The following is a 7,701-nucleotide window of genomic DNA, read 5'->3' on the forward strand; positions in this document are numbered from 1 at the left end:
CAAACATAAGCCTTTTCAGAAAATCCAACAAGGAACCTGATGCCCATCATTCTTCAAGACTAACCAATCCTTTCTTCCTCCTTTCCCTTGCCAAGATGAAGAAGAGATGTAGATCTCTTAAGAATGTCATGGCACTTTCTGGATGTCACAAATGCAATGTTTGCTTTTATTGTTTGCATTTATATGGAGCTAATTACTTCACTACAAAAGAATTTTCTGGGAGGTATTTGCAACACATATCAAATCTAAAAAAAAATAAAAAGAAGAAAAAAGGGTTCCCCCTCCACTTTTATTTTTGAACCATTTTTCTTAGATTATCCTAACATCTAAAATCAATATTTTTCTCTCTACTTATTTTCTTCAGAATCCAGCTTCTGGGCATGTTTTATACAGGGCAAAGTGAAAGGCTTAGCTTTGAAGTCACAGAAAACTCACTGGCCAAGTGTATCAGCAATTCATGGCAATACATGTGAAGGCATGGAGCAGAGAACTGGTACAGATCAGAGAAACGACCCGAGCTGCTGTATCAGTTCAGCTTCATTTATTAAAAGGAATTGACAGGATACTCTGTATTGGAGTCTCGGATATATTACTTACAGAACAACAGGTCAAACTTTATGAGAAATTTCTGTTGCTGCCTTTGAGGATGCAAAGGTCTTACTGCAGGAGGATCATTTAACTCCCCTGAGATAAGACACTCTCGCTCCATCCTCTTCACCTTTATTTCTTAGATGATATTCACTCTTGTGCAATAATCAGTAATTATCTACCGTTCTGAAAATACAAACGAAACATGACATTTCCTTAAATCCTTTCCTATTATTAGAATACTGAGACAGTCAATGCTAATTGATTAGCTAAGACATGTCTCAGTGAAGGAAACTGGTTTAACACAGGTTTAAATTTCAGTTGCAGAATTCTGCAGTATTCTTTCCCATTCAGCAGAAAGAATTTTCATCTTTGTCCTCTGCTTTCTCATTCACCCCACAGTCATTTATGCAACTCTGGTTGTGAAGATTGCAGTAGCTGTTAGTCTACATGAAGAAGCTGTTATAGGTACCCCAAATAGATGATATGCAAATATACCATTGTGATTCATATGTTTCTTTAGGCTAATTTATATTTTAATGAATGTGGTCACTGGGAATTGCAGTACTTTAGCTTCAGAAATAGAGCTTGTTGAAAACCTTTCACTGAAATACATAAATTTCAAGCAGGTTTTCAGCCAGCTCAGATCACTGTTGAGATCCTTTATTTAGTGAATCAACACTTCAATAAATAAGACAGAGATACAACTTTTGTATAATAATCCATAATTTGATATATGAGAGAGAGGGATAGCAGAGAAAGCCATGCCCACTGGGACAAGCTGTTTCTGAGGTACAATGCAGTTATAAACCACAATCTGAAAATTACTCTGAAATCACTTTGCCATTGTTTTGTTGCAGGAGTAGCTTCTTTGAGGAGATAATTTAAAGTAATTTGAAAGATGCCATCAAGATTGAATAGACAAGTTCTGTCATAATTGAGAAGTACAGGAGTGGCTCACGTGTTGGCCAGAGGCAGGAACAGCCTGATGGGAACACTCATGAGGTGGAAGTGGTCAGTGTTGCAGCCTGGTGTCACCAGAGCTGATCTGAGGGAGATTGCCCATACCAAAACTCCCACAGATCTCAAAGAACTGTGAAACGAGCATAGTTCTCACATTAGCATGCAACACAGTATTTTGGTGGGAAAATCCAGAACTCAGGTTGGCGAAGAGAATTCAGGCACTACTGAAACTACTCTGGGAAGGGGTGTAAGCCTCACCCACACTGGTGATGATGACTAGCCAGTGCCTTCTGAATTCATCCTGAAACTTTAAGGCATTCATTGTCCCTGCAAAAAAACATTGAATTTGAATTTTACCTGGGCTGGATACAGTCCAACATCTGCAACATCTAGATTTCCACTGGCAACAGTCAGCTACAGGAAATCTGAGCTTTTAAAGAAGCCCCTTGCACAACAGACATTTTGGAGCTCTGGCTCATTAGCTGTGGATTACTGAGCTCACTGCTGTTGCAAAGCCTGTGCTGTCATGGTCAAGCCAGAGTCGTCCGTGGTGGCCGCTGCTGGGTCTTTAAATAGATTACTTCAGTTTGGATGGAAAGAACATGCAGATTTAAGATCACAATCAGGAGGATAGGGAAAGACAGAATGAGATTAAGAGAGATATCACTAAAAAACCTCACATGCTGAAAACAATGGCAGTAAAATCACAATGACAGAACAATCATTTATGTCATACCAGTTTGAGAGAACATCGATTTAAAAGGTGTAATCAGATCCATTTATTGCAAGGACTAAAAAAATATGGAAATTGTCAAAGTGAATACAAATACATCCTTTGCTGTATTTTAAACCAGCAGCATAGCTTTACCCAATTAGAATGAAATCCATCTTATAAGAAATATCTAATTAGATATGGTAAACTTATTTTATTTTAAAAGAAAGACATTGATGACTTCTAATTATACACATACATGTTCTCTAAGTAAATTACTCATTGTCTAAGTCATTACGCCCAGCCTGTCCTTATACAACAGTGGCATCTAGTGGCCAGCGGCCGGGCTCTGCTCCAGCCGGAGGAGGGAGACGGTCAAAGGCAGAGTAATAATAAACACCACCGGGCTTTTTGTCTGTTTAATAGATCGCATTATTTCAGATAACGAAATATTTCATGGATTATTATGCTCATGTTAATTACAGGCCTTTTAGCATCCTAGCAGAAGGCACGAACCGATTGCTATTTGGACATTGGGAGAGGAAAAGGAAAGCCTCTCCACTGCCAGTCCAATGGAAACTGGGGCTGTGCCAGGTGCTTCTGCCATGGCAGCAACATCGACACACGTAGTCTCTTTCTGTACCTCCAGGTTTGTTCCCAGTAGTCCATTTGGTCCAGTTGAACGTTCAGATGGAGAGGATTTCTGCCGGGCGCTGTGAGGCGGTCCCGGCTCGCACAGCCCCGGGGCCCCCCGGGCACTGCAGCCCGCACCGAGCTGCCCCGCTCCGGGCCTCGCTCCTCCGCTGCCGTCGGGAAAGCTTCTGCAAGCCCCTGTGCCTCCTGCTAGCCGCCCAATGGCGCGCTGGGGAGCATACGGCACCATGTGCTGCCTCTGATTGCAGCACTAGAGATAAAACACCCAGTGGAAGAAATAATTACATTTTACAGACCTGCATCCTGGAAGTATTTGTAATTAATGAGAAACAGAAAAAAATGATGTGATGACATGCCCTAAAAGCAATGCATCACCATGGCCCTGAATAACCTGCCATCAGCTGAGTGCTGCATTTACCAAGAAATCTTATTTTATGAAAAATAGAACTTTATATGCCAGAACTGTTCTGGATAACAACACTGTGAGTATACACTCTTGCTATAGATGTCTACCACAGGCTTCAGTGAAAGCCATGATTTAAAAAGTGCATGCCTGTAAGATCCAATACCGATCTTATTGGTCAGACGTGCAAACCCAAAGAGTATTTCTCAGCTCCTCATCATACCGGGCTATTCCTATTCCCAGAAAAGCCTTGGGGCTTGATACCAGAAGTCCTGACAAATCAGACATCATCAAATTGCCAGACTGGTAAGGTGTGATCTTGGTTATATGTGATAAACAAATAAAATTCAGATTCTACCTCAATTCACAGGAATCTCTGAAAGTCTACAAACTCAGATGTATTCCTAGATTATTTGAGCCCTTATTTCTCAACAAATATATATCGTAATTGTGGTCATTAATTAAATTTGGAAAGTCTTTTTTTGTGTGTTCTCAAAAAAACCCAAAAAATCACAATACATTAAACACATATTTTCAGCATCATCCACTTATTACAGCCAGTATTGTCTTATATTTAATTTCTCCTGATCAATGACATTATGGAAAGACATACAGAAAATCTGGTAGAAATCAGCTGCTTTGTCCAGCTTTTTTGGAGGTAAAACACAAGTCAAAGATTTCACGCACCAAACCTGATCTCTAACCAGTCTGGGACTTTCCCAATTCCCTGCTGCTGGGTCCCACTTCCCTGGCTTTTTCTCTCCATCCAGCCATCCTGCAAAGGGCTGCACTAAGTCAGCATTCTTCGACTGGATTGTTCCAGTGATCAATAGAGAAAGGACAATGATTTATTTATAAAGCAGCAATGCAGCACTGCAAGAATTAGTTCTCTTCTGGAAATGTTCCCCATTTTACACATTTCCTATATCAAAGAATGCACAATAAACTTCAGCATGAATTGCAGTGCAAACCACATTTTAACTGTTCTCCTGCATTTGTTTCTTTTTGGGAAGTATTGTGTGGTTTTGTTGTTCAGCTGTTGGGGTTTGGGGGGGCAGAGGGATGTGTTATTATTTATTATTGTGTATTGATTTAGCAAGGAACAGGTAATAGCCATATCAATTTTCTCACAGTGAGATGTACTGGTAAAAAAACAATTTTATAACTAAACAGAAATGACCAATCTATTGGCTAGTATGAGCTATTCTATTACAGATAGATTATAGAGCTGATATAAATAAATAACTTAAGCAAGATCTGTATTTTAGATATGCTTTCACTAACATAGGCAGTATTGTTAAAAGCAAAACGGCTGCATCAGTAGTGTAACAATACACTAGAAACTGATATTCTGCATAGGAAATGGGATATATGTCTCTGAGTTCCTTATTATGTTGATTATTACATTTGGGAGAAATAACATTGAGTATTATTATGGCAGCTTGAGAAATAACAATATATCTGAATCTGCAAAAAATACACCTCGTAACAATTTGGGCACACACTCAATGTTTCAGAAAAAGTAAATGTGATAGAAAGTATGTTTCACATTTTCAAAAAGAGATTCTCTCCTCCTCTCCCCCCCCACCCCTCCACTTTTTGGGTTGTATATTTCTTCATAATCATCATTTTGCAATCTAATGTCAGAATGAAGCACAAAAGAGATTTTTTTCCCAACAATTGGAATTGCCATGGCAACCCCCCAGATCTCAGATAAAGTTTGGTCCTGTACTGATAGTCACATTAGCATTTGTTTTTGTGCTAAGCGCAATACTGCATGTGAAAAGCACCTCAGTCTCTCTAGTTACATATAAGAAAATGTAATTTGATTATTTCAGAAATGTAAAATACAAAATTTTGACATCTCCAATAGAAAACTTCACCTTTAAAATCACACGTTTGAAATTACACAAACCATCAGAAGAAAATTAGGTACAGCTATCAATATTAAAAGCAGTTGTTTGCATCTCTCGTCTCAGTTGTGCTGAATCTGAGTAACTGTCCACTGTCCCCCTTCCAACAGCTCTTAACTTTCCTAAACATATTCCTTTTGAGTCTTTGAATTCACATATATATATAAAGAAACTGATGAATTCAAGCAACATCTACTAAAGAATCAAAGGAAACTATTTTTAACAGACATATTTATAATTGCCTTACATTTTTTAAAAAAATCAGTTGAAGATAAAGACAGACATTTCTTTTCTGACACACAAAAATCCTATCCAAACTATAAGGAAACTAGACCCCTTGAAATTACAAATATCCTATGCTGGCAAATCTATATATCTATAAAACATATACATGTCAAAACATTTAGGATGTATTCAGGAGGCATTTGTTCTGTATCATCACTCTGCAGGTTTGTAGAACAACCTACCAGAAACAAAATACATGAAACCTGATTCCTCTCCAAGCAGAAAACAAAACCAGGACATACTTTCTATCATGGTAGCATACAGTTCAGATTTCAAACACTGATTTTTTCAAATACTTTAGAGCCAAATGCTGTGTTTTAAAAAAACATGATGGGAATAGCTAGGAGATGACTATTTTTGCTCCCAAACAAAGTGCCTTCAAATAGACTGCCAAATCACTTATTACGAATTTTAACTGTTCTGATGACAAAATAGAGTAGAGAATGCAAGATGAGAGTGAAATTCTGTTGCAAAAATAAAGTTTGAGTGTAAATCATTGGGCAAATGTAATGAACAATAAAAAAAGAAAGCAATTCAAGTATGTGGTCTTGGTATACTCAAGTGGGTACCACACACTCTGTTATAAGTACAATAAAGAATGTACTACACAATGTTTCCAGCTGGAGAGAGTAACTCAAATGCAAGACCTGTGTCTCCTTTCTCTTTAAGGGATAGATAAGTAAACAACATTGGCTAGGAAAGGATCTTTCAGGAGCCTGACATTAAACAAAGCAGCAATGGCTGTCATTGGAAAGATCCTAAATTCCAAGACTTTATGAGTATGCAGGATCTGCCTGAAATACACACTGATGTTTGAAGTGCTACTATTCTCCTGTTCATATTACAGATACAACTTCATGGATCCAGGATGACAAACTCAGCTCCTTAAATTAAAAACCTGACAAGTTGTACACTGTATTTAAGGGCAGAACAAGCTAATGACCAAAGCATGAAGCTATGAAAATAAAAAAGCCTGGGACCACACACTGCTGGCTGTTGTGGGGCTCAGTTTCTAAGCACACAGAACTCTTAAGTCCCTGTTCATGTTCCCCAAGAAGTCTAGATTATTCTTTACTGGGCATCTCAATACCTTCACACAATAGCATCCTACCCTGACACACAAGTCTTAGAGCTAGGCAAAGAGTCTTGCACCATTTTTGAAATCAACAACCTCCACAGTTGAAAAATCCTTGGCAGATAAATTCTGCATGCCCTAGATGAAGTCCTGAGAAGCCAAGAACACATGTGGCAGCAAAGTCAACTTAAATGTGATTCCTTTTTAATATTTACTGTGGGATACTAGGGAAGAGAAAGGAACATTATGCTACAATTCCTCAACATTGCTTAACTTTTTTTTTTTATCCTATTAATTTCTATCCTGCAGAACTGGCTGTGAGCTTTACAATCATTTGGGTCTACCCCTGCTTTAATGCACAAATTCTAAATTAAGAGACCTTTGTTATGGAAAAGGCAAAGCATTCCCAAGGAAAATGTTTCCTTTGTGCAGGTAAAACCCAGGACTTTTTTTAAAACATAGGCATGCTTTGAATCAGCTTTTCCATATTTGACATTGTTAGGCATTCCCTGTGATGTGAGGCAGGAAAAAAAAAAAGTTGAGCTATGAAAACTCAGTATTTTGGAGATCATAAGCTGAAACAGAAAATTGGGAGAGAGATGGGAAGACAGATAGCAGTAAGACTACATCACCAAGCATCTGGTTTTTTCACACATTTTCTTGGTGCCCTACAATTTTTCTAGTAGCTCCTCTTTGAAGGAAATAACACACAGGTAGCTGTGCCACTGGCAGCTCTATCTGCAAGCACACAGTTGTGATCTGCTTATGCAGTGTTGTGTTTTAATAGCCATTTGAAAGCATTACTATTGAAATATCCCACTGCACATTACGGTGACTCTTGTACCAGTAAGTAAAGATGTAGTCCCCAGGAAGTGCCATTTGTGTCAGTGGAGCACAGCTGCTCTGGAGGAAAAAGCCTGGGGCACCTGCAGCAGCCATAGGGAAGCAAAGGGAACCAGCAGCTTTGGTCTGATTTGAAATAGGATTCACCTCCTTTAAAGTATTTGCAAACACCTTGCACAACATTTTGAGAGGAGCCTCCATTTTTTCTGTTCTTAATTATTTATTTCTTCAGGTGTTCAGATTATTTTGCTAATCTTTCTCCATG

This window comes from Prinia subflava, chromosome 10 (assembly GCF_021018805.1).
Source record: "Prinia subflava isolate CZ2003 ecotype Zambia chromosome 10, Cam_Psub_1.2, whole genome shotgun sequence".
Classification (NCBI taxonomy): Eukaryota; Metazoa; Chordata; class Aves; order Passeriformes; family Cisticolidae; genus Prinia; species Prinia subflava.